At 37.6% G+C, this 13,599-nt stretch overlaps 1 protein-coding gene across 6 annotated transcripts in view; it reads left to right on the plus strand.

Annotated features, from left to right (window-relative positions):
- Positions 1-4,279: 4,279 nt before the first annotated feature.
- LOC109423237 (cadherin-99C-like) overlaps positions 4,280-13,599 on the plus strand; it is a 414,770-nt gene continuing 405,450 nt past the window's right edge. For 3 of the 6 annotated variants that reach the window (XM_062846072.1, XM_062846079.1, XM_062846075.1), the window contains exons 1-2: positions 4,280-5,031; positions 5,397-5,672. The gene's annotated coding sequence lies outside the window, so the exon portion shown is untranslated. Of the gene's footprint in view, positions 5,032-5,272; positions 5,673-13,599 lie in introns of all 6 variants that reach the window. The other 3 variants (XM_062846073.1, XM_062846074.1, XM_062846076.1) reach the window with 3 other exon arrangements.

Consider the following 13,599-nt stretch of genomic DNA (forward strand, 5'->3'; position numbering starts at 1 on the left):
TTGCATGCTTCAATTAGTTCGTAACTAGCGCCGGCTACTGACAGAACCTTGAACCAACCAGCTAATCAACTGAGCGGCCGTAACCAACCTAACAACATCGCCGAAGACATCAACTTTCTAAGTGATCTGAGTCCTGAGATATATGGAATATAATATTTGTTTATGTTTTAAAAATTGCCTAAAACATTTTTAGCAAGTTGTATCCTTTTATAAAGTCCACCAAAACTATTCAAATTTTGATTACTTGTTCCTCAACGAGTTTGATTTAATTGGTGCAAATTTGGGCTTGATTGATTATTCAACTTTACACGAAATTAGAGCCCTTCTAACTATATCTAGTTTTTGGCTTCCGTTTATCAAATTACTGTACCTTAGGACTAAGCGAACCGAATTAAATTAAATTTTGAAAGTTTGTGACTAATGTATTGGTCTTCATGTATCGTTGGACTCGACTAAAATATGACCAAAGGCAAAAAAGTTGCAATTTATTGAAAACTTTTCGAAAAGTTCTGATGATTCGAATGTTTTATCCTAGGGCTGAAAGTCTCTTGAATAAAGACAAATCAATCAAATCAATCGAATGTTTTATTTTTGTAAATTTGCTATAACTTTGTAAAAAATTCTGATATTGTATAGAGAATAATTAATCAGCAGATTTTTGGATAAGCCACACTTGATTGACCGTAATTATTTCACAATAATGAAAAAAAAAAAGAAATGACATAACTTGGCAGAAACATTTTTGTCTTCGTAAATACGACTCTAGACCCATTGTGCACTGAAAAGCCCGCATCCAGCAGGTTGCTGTTTGCAAGTGGAAAATTCCATGTAGACAATAGGACGCGAAGCTCAGCAGCGAAGCGAAAGTTATTTTTAGACGCAACCCGGTTCAACTTTTCGGGTTTGAATGGAGGTGTTTGTGTGTAGTGGTATGGAAGCTATGGAACCGTGTAGCGCATCTTAATACAACGAATGGATTATGATTTATCACATTTTCTGTACGTTTTTAATACATAAATTGGTAGAAAAGGCATATCTCAATTTTTTGTAGCTTTCCATGTTTTGCGTGTATGAACTTGAAAGCTCAGTCAAAGTTCCGAGTAGCATCTTAAGCAGCTTTAAAGTTCCGCGAAGTTCAGATAAAGTTCCGAACTGAACTTTCTGGCTGCTTAAGAGGCTAACAATGAGCCTTGCCGGAACTTGTGACCGAAGTTCCAGCAAGGCTCATCGTTAGCCTCTTAAGCAGCCAGATAGTTCCATTTGGAACTTTATCTGAACTTCGCGGAACTTGAAAGTGCATTTTGTCATGGGAAGCGGAACTTTTGGTTACTTGGGTACACGGCTTTGCATGCACCTGTGCTTCCCACATATTTCCGTGATTGCCTAAATCCGGATAAGTATTACTTAGCAATACACAGAATAATTATGAGAAAGATACACAGTCACATGATGTCCCGCCAATTATCACATGCAGTCAGATTACCCATTTTAAATACCTTTACTAAGATGTCTCGCATCCAGACGGCCAGGAAATGTCACGAATTCCCATATGTTGCAGAATAACTGATGCAGCAGTTGTGCAGATACAACGCAACGGGTCAGTTTTAAGCATTTCGGGTGATATACGATCGTTCCCCCGGATTTTTTGTTCGATTCCTTGCTACGTTGGCTATTTAATCTCCTGAAATGATGGAGATTCGACGTTGACACGTGTAATGCGTGAAACTTTTGGCGGATCATGCTGAGATGTTGGTGACGCGGTTCACACTTGAAAAATGTTTCCAAAGTGCTCGAACCAGGTCAATAGCTGTCCACATCTGTCCAGACGTGTCTTTCACAGGTATCGTAGATTCGTAGCATTCATCTTAGCCCCACTACGCTGATGTGAGATATTGTAGAGGAGACAAAACGTTGTCGGCATTTACGGCTTTCTCGCTTTCATCGGCTTAGGAGTCAGCCCACGCCCTTTTGTATTGTCCATAGGAGAATTTCCGTTCCTTCTTGAGTGCTGAATAGCTTGACGGGCTAAAGCTTTGGCTCCTCGTGTTTTCGCTCGCTCTGCGACTTTAGCGTTCCTTCGTTCCTCTATCTTCCTCCAGGTGTTACCTGGACCCACTGCTATCTCTGGTTACGTAGCTCACCCAAATTATTCTCACCGGTGGCGATGACGGCGTTCTTGATGGCGCTCCCTTGGTTCAATACTTGCACCTTCCGGAACATCCGCAGCACGGTTCTCCAGGTCCTCGGCGAAGGACCTTTCCACCGAAGCGTCTACCAGTGCGCGTGTCTAATGTCTTGAAAAATGCAACGTCACTATACATTTTTTTTTAAATCTGGACATTTTCTCTTTCCTTTATATCTATATAGGATATTGGTTCCCTTATTAAGCATATGGCTTCCATTGTCATCCTACAAAAAAAAACAAAGGATTGAAGCGCTGTTTGTTTTGTTTCTTATTCTTGTATTTTTTGTTAGAAGTGAGCACCTATGAAATCGTAATCGCCGTAATCGCTTGTTTTCGAGTAGGATGAATATGGGAGTGTGAGATTACTGATGGAACAAATACCCTAATATCCTACATAAAGTTTATTTCTATACTAAAATCATGTTTCAGAGTCATTTATAAAAAGTATATTGCAACGAATACTCATCAGGTCACCACAAAAAAATATGTTTCATAAAAATAATAATAGTTCTTTTCGGTATACAGATTACAAAACATTTATCGAACTAGATACCCAAAAAAAACGAGTAAATAAAAATAAATCTTTTTTACTCATATTTTTGATTCATTCATCAGATTCAAGAGCACAGACTCAACAGAACCCACGTATCGCCCGCGTAGGCAGTCCGTTGTGCCCTCGATATTTGTGAACCTGTCGCGCGATCTGTGCCCAATGCAGGAATGAACTTTCAATCGTTATTGTAAAGCTCTGATGTCGGCCGCACACGATCTAGATGTGGCACTGTCGTCAGTCAGTCAGTCTCTTTGACCAAACTTTCGAAACCGGTTCCTCTCCTGGCTGCATGGGGCTTGCTAGTGCCTGTGTTTACATTCGTTTTCCATCTGTGGGACTACATACCTACGTTCGTTTAGACTTTAGTTGATGTGTTGGTTCTAAGGCGCACATGGTACACCTGTGAATGAACTACAGTAATGCCGCAAATTGTAGAGGTAAGGAATGATAGATTGTAAAAGTTGATGGTTAGATGTTTTTACTGTAAAAGCTAAAATTATAACAAAGGCATGTAAATTTATAAGAAAATGTGGTTTTCAAATGATCAATGTAAATTTCATTTTGGGATTTGCATTACACTAAGGTCTTTTTTTACACGGGTAGTTTTTCTGCTTTAACTCTGTCAATTTTGAACCTACCTATCTGATTTTCCGTACACAGGTAGTACTAACCGTGTCTACCTGTGTACAAATTTTCATGTGAATTGGCCCAAAATTGACCGAGTTAAAGCAGAAAAACTACCCGTGTAAAAAAAGACCTTAGTGTATACAAATGGAACTGTCGTTAAATGACAAAATAAAGAATAAATTTCCGGTTGCATGACCTAATGACATTAAATATTTTTTAATAATTGAAGTTGTTTGATTATAATTTAAACTTCCTTATGTGTTGATAAAAGTAAGATCCTAATTGATTAACTCTAATGAGTATTTCATTCCATGAAATACTGTATCACAGTATAAATTCATCGCATAGTGAAGGTGTATTTGCATGATTCATTTCCATCCTTGTAGTTAACCTGTTCAAACTACCACAGTCGTACCCCCCTGATACAGGTGTCCACGGTGCCTAATGAACACATCGTAACACTACAAAGGTAAACAAAAGAGCATAAACGTTGGACGAATACGTCGATCGGCCGCGCCATTTATGAGACCCAAAGCACAGAAGAAAGTTGCACAAAAAACCGGTTTGCTTCTCTGTACTAGTGCTAAGTCTCTTTGGTGTCGAGTTGTTGTTGTTCATGCCCACCCAACGCAAACCGCATCATGGAAACGTGTGGGCATTTATATTCTCTCGCGTTTAAGCTCTCGCGCTTAAAGCACCTGGGAAGGGTGGCTAGTTGTTCAGTTAGTAAAAACTACACTATTAATGATCAAATCTAAATAACTAATAAACATAAGTTTTTGAATGGTCCTGTCAAACTATATGAAAATTACCGCAAAATTGCAAGTTCCAACTAAAATTCAACAAACTGGCACCGCTGCCAGGTGTCCGGCGAAGGAGAGTGTAACCTGAACTGAAGTCACCACGCGTTGCGGCGGGTTTAATTTGGTGAGAGTAAAGAACTGGTTCTCTGATGCCGCCGCAGGATTGGATGCAAACTTTCAGTCTGGGTTGAGCTACGAAACGGTTTGGGTCGTGGAACCTGCGTCAGTTGCTGTCGCGTCTGTAGTGTTTGGGAAGCTTTGCGACAAAAATCTGTGAACCGAACCTTCAACTAAATCAACCTGTTCCCGCGCCGTATTGTGGTCGCGTAGTATGCAAATGTGAACGATCGTTTTATTGTATCTGGAGGATATTCTGTGCATCGTTTGAATGAAGTGGCTACTAAACATAGTGTGAGCAACGGTTTTGGTGGAATTTTAAAATATCTTGTGTGTTTTGAGTGGCCGAGGTCCATGTGACAACAGGTGTTTTCCGGTTTTCGTCTTCTGTGCTTTCGAGGTGAGATTCGACCTGTTTCGGCTGGGAAGTGCTGAGTAAGATGATCAATGCCTGGAGGCAGAAGAAAGTGTTTAGTTCGACAGGATAGCAAAGAAAGGGGAAGTGTGGAGAAAGCAGTCTCTCGAGCATACCAGAGTGAGTGAACGACCCCGAGAGGAAAATAGTCACAAATTTCATCTGGGAAGTGTGATGATTAGAAGAAGTGTGTCACCGGCAGATAACTTGTATAGCGTGAGACGTGGTGCATTCATATATTTGGCGAAAGATATATTTGGCTCATTATAACAAGAAGATCAATTACTTAACAAGGGAAATACTGTGCCTGCATGTACATCGTAGTGCAAATGTAATTAAACATAAGGTACACCGGGCCAAGTTGAAACGGGTGGGGCAAGATGAAACACGAAGTTTTGAAATAGTTTTCAAAACAATTTGGATTTTTTTCTTTCGCCGAAAGATTGTTTGAATCAAAAACAATGTGTTATGGCTTTCGATCTGTTTACCATCATTGGATAACATCAAGTTAACCCTCTGTTTCATCTTGCCCCACCCGTTTCAACTTGCCCCGGTGTACCTTACCCATTAAGTGCCGACAAAGCAGATCTGGATGAAGTGCGGGAATAATTCAATCAAAAAGTGTCATCGAGCTGTACCTGTGAATGGTGGAAAGATAAAGATTACACTGAGAGTTTCTATGTGCACTTTTTGTAGCAAAATCAAGAAGCAGATTACGAAGAAACTGGTGTATGTGATCAAGAAAAAGTTCAAGTTGGAACGAAAGCAGTGAAGAGAGCTTTAAACAAATTCAGCTGATTTTAAAAGGGCGGTGTCTACATACATCGTTTATGATTGTGGTTCGACGATAGATTATGATTCATTGAGGAATATTTTTGGTGAAATTATTTAAATTTGCAAAGTGTGTTGAACTTGGAGCGTCGTCAATTGATGATCTGTATTTTCTGAAGACCTACATAACATGAAAATCAGGTAAGTAAGCAAATGTTAGTAGGGAAAAAATAAATTATAACTTTCAAATCGTACTGGATGTCAACGTCACAAAAAGGAATAATTTTAATGGAATAGACTGAGCATCAGAGTGCAATTCCAGCTTGTCGTTGAATGTCTATGGAATTTTTGATGAGTACCGACCTGTACTTTCGGTAGCTACCGATAAAATAGAAGGATAAAGAAGTTTTGCTCTACACACGGCGTGTATATGGGAAAGGTTTATAACAAAAATAGAGGCTTTCAGCTTTCATTTCCATGGTCCCTCAAAAAAATCCACCGAGGGATCTCGAACAACTTTTTCAGAATACTGTTTTTCCCCATACAAAATGAATGGCTCCAAATTAATCCCTATTTCTACTTAACAAACATACCCAATTTTTGTATGAAAAAGTTCCCCCGATGGAATATTTCGATGTTGGGCTTGAATGAAAGCTAGTAGCGTCAACTTTCACGTAACGTAAAAATTAGCGATGCTTATTTTTTTGTAATAAATTTCTTCTACCAGACACACCGTGCTACAATGAGCAATCGTAGGGGGATTACGGGCATAATGGACACTCTAAGCAAATCAGTACGTTAGGCCTAAATAACAAAGAAAAACCTGCATTTCGCCCCGAATCGACTACAACATCAAAATAGCTATTTTAAGTAAATTTTGATCAAAAATAAAGTAATTCATTTATTGACAAACCTGAGTATACGTACAGTTGAGGTAATGCGTTGATTTTTTTCCATGGTGAAGACACTCAAATGCTCACTCAAAATACCTTATTTGATGCTGCTTTGAAATCATAAGAATTCCAACATATAAAGAATATTTTTTATGTTTATTTTTGTTATTTTGAAGGGATTAAATGGAACCACTGAAAAATAAAACAATGACTTGTTTCTTCATACTTCTATATTGACATTTTAACATAATATTCAACAGTTTCGACCAAAACAGGGATGTCCATTTCGACCCAGGTGTCCATTATGCCCATAACCCCTTTATATTTTATCCCAAAAACTCTATAATTTTGCAAAACATGTTTCATAAGTAGGTATATCGGACTGACCAATTGTGGAAAATTTATCAAAATATTTTTTTAGAAGACTGTAGTTTAGCACCTGCAATTCGTTCTGAGTATTTGGTTCTGACTATAAGACGTAGATGTTTGCCCTGAATGCTTGCTGTATAAGCACCATGTCATATTAATTTCGTACACTAGCTCCTAGTTGATGATGGTGGTAACTTGATCCACGAGCCACAACTTGAGAAGGGTCCTGGCCGCCGGCATCAACGCAAGCGCACACATGGGTAGCAGCGAATATACAGAACACCGGCATTCTGCCTTACCGCTTCGAACTAGCTCTTTTTATAAATAAGCCCCCTTTAACTCCAGACGTGAAGAAACATATCCATTACATTTTATAGGCAGCCTTTATTGTGGCTGCTGTTCTTGTTTCTGTCTTCAGAATAGATATCATTTTACCAGATGCCTTCTTGGTTCAGATGTTCGAAGAACACCTTTTTCATTTTTTTCAATATTCTAAATTTTTATGCATTGAGAAGGTGGTAGAAAATTATACTTTTTTATTTGTTATTTATTCATTTCGTCAACCGACATAGACTAGTACATTGTACAATTACATATTTTTTTCTCATTTCCTAATTTTATAATTATGAAATGCATTTAAATATATATTCAATCTAGTGTTCAATAAAACATAATTGAGAGTGTTTTTAAGTGTTTACGTTTCTGATGATATGAAAGTATTTTTTTTTTAATTTTACATAAACATGGTAAAGTCAACCGTTTCGCAGTGTTTATTATAAGCAATCATGAGATTTATAGGTCCAAATTTGGCGTAGTTTGTGCGGTGGTGGTTACTTATAAAAATATTTTGATTTCTTAATTGCCAAGAAGGTATATAAAAATCAGTTTTAATAAGATTTCAGGTGAATCTATACGATACGAAACGATATCGTTTACGAATAAAATCATTGCGATTTTACGCCGCTCTTTCAGAGTTTGTATATCAATAAACATGCAGCGTGCTTTGTAAGATGGCAGTGGAAATGATGTCCAGCCTAATTTACGAAGAGCAAACAGTAGAAATTGTTTTTGTACTGATTCTAATCTTTCTTCGTGCGTGGTTGAAAAAGGAGACCATACAGTGCTGCAGTATTCTAAAATAGATTTAGCATAGGCAATATAAAGTGTTTTAATTGTGTATGGGTCATGAAAGTTGTAGCAGAAGCGCTTAAGGCGAAACTGGATCCATTTCCTCACTTTTTGGTTTTTGATTTTTTATAAAATAACGAAGCAATATTTTAAAAATCGGTTTCGTGCACATGTAGAGTATGGATCAAGGTATCTCCTGATTTTTTTTTCGTGGTGCAAAATGTTTTTCGTTTTTGCAGGAACTATTTTTGAGTACAATTTCACAAAAAAATGGTTTCTGCATAAACGAAAAACATTTACCACCACAAAAAAAATCAGAAGATACCTTGATCTATGCTCTACATGTGCACGAAAACCGATTTTGAAAATATTGCTTTGATATTTAATAAAAAATCAAAAACCAAAAAAAAAATGAGGAAATGCTTCCAGTTTCGCCTCAATGAACCCTAGCATATTATTAGTCCTGTGAATGATAGTGTAAGTTTAGTGTATATACATTGAACGGTTTAGTTATACACTTTTATCACTACTAGTATATAGACTATTCAGTGATCCTCAGCTCTACCGCCTTCGCGGGCCAAAATTGAATTTAGGGAAGAGACTGCGGGCCGCTAGTCATTCGAGAAATTGTTAACTGCAATTTTCAGGATTCTACACAAAATTATTTGAGATTTTGTTTGCGATTTTTTTTTTTGTGATTTGGTGGATTATGAGAAATTTCTTAAGCAATCGGTGTATAACTCTAAATTCTACTTCAATTTTTGTTATGAAGATTTTTGATTTAAATTTTTGCGGAATTTATTAGAAAGCCAATGAAGATGTGCCCTGAAAACCTGCAGATATAATCTTTGGGAAATATTTTGCAAAGATTGATAGAGGAATTTCCAATTGAAGTTCTGGAGGAACATCTGAGTTCAAAACAGAATGTTGAAAGAATTCTTTCCCAGAAAGCTCTGGAAAAGAAAGAGAAAAAATCAGAGGATATTTAGACAGATTTTGGAAATTTGGATTTCTTAAAATAAATGTTGGTGTAATTCTTACTGAACTCGTCAAAGAATTTATTACAAAATTCTGAAAAATTTAAAATTTTATAAAAGAATTCCTTAGCATGTTTATGCAATGTTTTGTTTTTGTAAAAATGTTTGGAAGTATTGGTTGAGAAGTATCTTGGAGAACCCCTGATATTTTCAATGGAATTCAAATAACAACTTTGGAATTACTTAAATTTAAAAAGAATTACAAGTATACATTTTGGGAAAAGATTTGCGATAGAATTACTAAATACATCAATGATTTTTTTTAATAAACTTTGGAGAAAATTTACAAAAATATGCAAAGAATCCGTTTTAAAAGTATATTGGATACTAGAAAAAATGACGACAGAAACGACATCTGCCAGAAATCTTATGACTAATATAGAGTTCCCGTAAAATTTAGCCTCAATGTTTTGAGGAAAAGTGCAATATTCTCAGTAAAACTGAGAAGAGAAATGCAGCCGATTCGAAAGGGGGAGACATGATCAAAATTTTTTAAATTTGTCTATACTTCTGGGCCAATTACATTTTTTAATATATTCAGAAGAAAATTCGGTATGTTTATATCATTTATATCAAGATTTGACACAATTTGAAATATATCTCGGTTTATTGAAGTCTTCTACGGTTCAGAAAACTTTTAAATATCATTTGAAAAGATGTGAAGATCAGATAAAATTTCTCGGTACATAGAGTAAGCTTAACTCTGTATTTTGAGAAAAGTCATTAGCTGTCGAACTTTGGAGGCCTTATTTATTCAGAGTTAACTATACTTACTCAGAAAATCTTTGTAAATTATTCACACTTCTGCTGAAAAAATGTCCACTAATACAGTAGTTTAGTAGTTGTTAGTCATTCGTGCAAATTTTTAGATTAAGCGGGCCACATTTTAATTTATTCCAAAGTCAGTTCGCGGGCCGCACAAAACCTACTCGAGGGCTGAATGCGGCCCGCGGGCCGCAGTTTGGTGACCACTGCATTAGAGTTTAGTCGTATGAAAGTAATCATTGTGATCGTTTTTATAAAATTGATTTGTCTTTATTAAAGAGACTTTCAGCCGTATATATATATAACATTTTTGCTATCATTTGTGCTTCTGAATCACTGCAATTGAAGTTTGTTTGAGATTCTGCAAACCCAAGACACAAAAACAAGAAACACAACAAAATGTTTAATTCTCGTAAGTTGCTCAAATTTGCCTGAAACTACGTGACCGATGGTGTGAAAGTATAGCTTAGGTCTACTTTTCTCAAACTATGGGTTGCGACCCACCAGCCCCATAAGAAATACATGTTTCGATAAAGAAGTTTGAGAAAGCCTGGTTTAAGATATCCCGGTAAACTTTGTCAAAACCGCAAAATGATCCGATGATTGGAAAAATTAAGGATTAAAGATGAACTTATTCTGTATTGAGCTTAGTAGATGTAAAAGTGAATTAATTACAATAATAATCTTACTTTATTCAACGACTATATCGAACCAGCTGATTTTTTGCAGTTTGTGGAGAACACGGCAACGCATGCGAAAAATAAACAACAAAAAAGGTGTGGCAACAACACTTCGTTTTTTTTGTTAGCAGATTACGACAAGGGTCGCTTCCGAGTTTGTACTTTATGTTATGGAATAGTCTTATTTCGTCCAATTGTTTATGAATTTATTGATGGGAATCGATAATATTTACCTAACCACCGGAGTGTCGACACGCACACGGTAAGTAACAAATGATTGTTCTATTGTCTTCATCGCGGTTTTAGCGTGTATTGCGGAACGATTTTGTCGTCAACATGCATCGCTTCGACCAAACGTTTGTTCTTGCGTGTGTTCATTTTTGTTTTCGTATTTTTTCCGCCAAACATCCTGCCAATCCCGTACACCCTCGAACCAGATTGTCTATATCGGCTGTGAAAATCTCGGTACAACTTCATAACAATATGGCGCCGAAATGCACATTGTCTTAAAGAGCCGTCGATATCTTCTCTCTTGCTTCTTTTGGGTGAATGCATGATGAACTTCGAATATCTTTATGCCTGCCACACGATATTCACATGTAAAATTGTCATTGGCAGTGAATGCTCTCAGTTAATAACTATGGAATTGTTCATAGGTCACTGAACTGAAAAGCAGGTTCACGTCTCAACTACCATTGCGTAAAGAAGAAGAAGGCAGAATAAGAAGAAGAGTGGATGTTAGCTAGATGGACAGTATGTATAACAAACGATCAAATTGATGGGTCTGGAACTTTTCGCGTCTCAATACAACGCACGATCCACTTTAGAGATATTCTTTACATATAGGGTATTGGTTCCCTTATTAAGCATGTGGCTCCCATTTTCATCCTACGAAAATCAAAGGATTGAAGCGTTGTTTGTTTTGTTTCATATTTTTGTATTTTTTGTTAGAAGTGAGCACGCATGAAAACAAAAAGAACGGAATCAAATGGTGCCGTATTCGCTTGTTTTCGAATAGGATGAAAATGGGAGCATGAGATTACTGATGGCACACATACCCTATATCCTGCCTGGATTTGGGCATATGCCCAGTAGCAAAACTACAAACGAAAAGCTTTTTCAATACATGCTTGTTCCTTTAAAGTCCAATCTGCTCCTGGATATTGCAGAATCAAAGCTATTTAGTGTCCATTCATTTGATTCTATAGTTACGATAGTCCGGGTAGAGGCCAGAGACTCGTAACTAAAAGACGTCTGGATCATCTGCAAGTGTACGTACATCCGGGGAAATGCGTATTGAACAAATATTATGGAATTTTCTCATCCACAGAAGTAAAACAGTCAGTAGGCAAACGAAATTCTTTCTCTCGGAAATAATTAGATTTCGGACTTTACTTTTGATTTCAATCGACTGACTTTACTCAAACTGGAAACATTTGTACACAGGTTTATTCAGCTGGATTGTTCACCAGAACGGATAACTTTCTTGGTAGGCATTGAGGGCCAACCTGAAAGCCTCCGATCCAACCGAACGACGTATTGGGTTTCCGTAGTGGTGTTCACAGATCGCATAATTCAAGCTTCTTTAAAACCATCCAAAATAAAAAAAAACGTAGTTTCAACCACGCCATTGACACGCCTATACCTATAGCATGGAGTGACAGTAGTGACATTAGGGGCCCAATTTCGTTTGATCAACACATTTTGGGCCCGTTTTAACAAAGGAAATGTTGATAACAATGCCTGTCAGTGGGTTGGTTTCAACAGCATCATCCAAACCACTATCAATGCAGTTAAGATATCCCAGTTTGTTTATCGGGGTCCGGGATTCGTCAATTGTTACAGCACAAAAATCTGTAGTAGTTAGTTCACAGACGAGTGTAGCAACGATTGCGTTGTTGACAAGTACGCATGCTTGAGGCATGACACGTGAATTTTCCATTTTATTTTTACCGAAAACAGCAAATATCGAGATCACAAGATTATCAAGATAGAAATGCACCTTATAGAAGTAAGGTTCATAGCTTGGACAAAAGTTCCGTTTCACATAGTCTGCAAATTTTGGTCGTTGCCAAGGTCGCTGTTGTTTTCAATGCTGAAGATTGATCTGGGCTATCCTAACCGTAGCCACTATCCAAACTAGGCAGGATTGAGTTCTTTACAATAACAGTCTAAAAAAGAAAAGCGGCGATAATCGGTCTTGATTGAAGAAAGCCAGAGACGAGCACACACAGTGCGCCATATGTTGCACGCATAATGTGAAACCAAGTAGGTGATAATTGAAGCTAATCAACAACTCTCTCATAATCACACCCTTCTTAGGCCTCTAATTTGAGACTCGAGGGTAGCTGATTATTTTGGTAAAATACAAGGTTAGCTGCAGTATTGCTCCGATTGGTGCAATAAGGATGGGTTACTGTAGAGGTCACTCTGGTATTTTATAGGCTTAGGTTTATAATACACTCCCTTACCATTCATTCGTAGGTAGGTACATAAAGCATAAAGCCGCATCACTTCATGAATTATGGGTCACCTGTTGAGTGAATTCATACCACCGGACCAGACAGTCCGTAGTGTTATTCTTGGCTAAGTGAAACAATCGCTACCGATGCTACACATCTCTCAGTTTCATACCCGAATAACCCGAATTATGGGTTCTTTAAGAATAGTGGGATACCAAAAGTTTTGTGGAGAGACAGGAAAAAAATGAGACAACGATTTTACGCAGAAGTTTCTACCGATATGCCTTAGTACTTTGGCTGGTAGGATAATTGAGCGACCAGTAATTATTTATTTATTTTTATTTTTTCGAGCGAATACATGGGCTGCAAAACGGTGAATCGAAAAGGAGAGCGTCCAACATAGCTCTGGTCCTCCCAAGTTCTTACCTCATGCTTCCACGGGTCAAGCGATGACAAATCCCGCCAGCTAAGAGTTGCGTGCTTAGCTTGTAGTGCAGCCTGGGCACTGTTATCCTTCTGACTTCAGCTAGATTGAGGAGGTACGTCTCGAGCGTCTGTTCACCAAGGAGGTGCGGCTCAAACAGCGTCTGTTCTGGCATACAGCGGCTGAGTATGAAAGGCTCCCCACCTAAGAAACCGAAAATGAAAAATTACGAACTGATTCAAAGTAGAGGGAATACAACGTCATGGACAAGTTTTGCACCTGTGTACAAGGAAGTTCTAAATTGACGAAAACAATGGTTGAAACTTGTCTTCAAAATATTAAATTAAAAACATATTTGACGACACGACAC

This window comes from Aedes albopictus, chromosome 1, assembly GCF_035046485.1.
Source record: "Aedes albopictus strain Foshan chromosome 1, AalbF5, whole genome shotgun sequence".
Lineage (NCBI taxonomy): Eukaryota > Metazoa > Arthropoda > Insecta > Diptera > Culicidae > Aedes > Aedes albopictus.